This window comes from Halyomorpha halys, unplaced genomic scaffold, assembly GCF_000696795.3.
Source record: "Halyomorpha halys isolate HHAL.00 unplaced genomic scaffold, Hhal_1.1 Scaffold876.1, whole genome shotgun sequence".
NCBI lineage: Eukaryota > Metazoa > Arthropoda > Insecta > Hemiptera > Pentatomidae > Halyomorpha > Halyomorpha halys.
In genome coordinates this window covers 99,389-100,002 of record NW_027114409.1, presented here as the reverse complement: position 1 = coordinate 100,002, position 614 = coordinate 99,389, and positions in this window count along the sequence as shown.

The window sequence follows — 614 nt, the reverse complement described above, 5'->3', positions numbered from 1 at the left end:
GGGTAGTTTATCTACACGCCTGTAACACTCCAATTTAACTTAGATCAGATTTACTAAATGTATTATAATGTACAGTTGTAAATAGCAATAAATAAATATTAAAAATGTAGTTATATGAAATAATAAATATAGGTTACTTGATGGTTGATCTTCTTTTATTGAAGTCTTGTTCTTCAATGATGTTATCTTCCCTCTTTCATCTTGCCTTCCGTTCCTCTGGCTGAGTGGGGTGCAGTTTATTACTCGTGGTGCATTGCTGATTTCAGCCAAAATACAATGTGGCTCTTGAGACGCTGTTCACTCTTCTCTGGTCGGGGCCAAGTTCGCTGCTACTTCTTATATCTGCCACTAGATGGCATCGTGAATTTATATTCAAATGTGATGAGAGCATCTTTTTCAAACAGTCGTACTATACTCTTAATTTGTTCTCAGTCCAATTTAGCTTGTAGCTTATTTGCAATATGAGTACTGGGATAGAATGTATTGTGTATACTTTTTCAATTGTGCCTACGAACTCATAGATTCTGCGAATAGTAAGATATTATTGTTGTTTGTTCTATAATAGGCTTCCCGTACCTCCAGGTAAATTACTGTCAGTTCCGTGGAAAATGAAT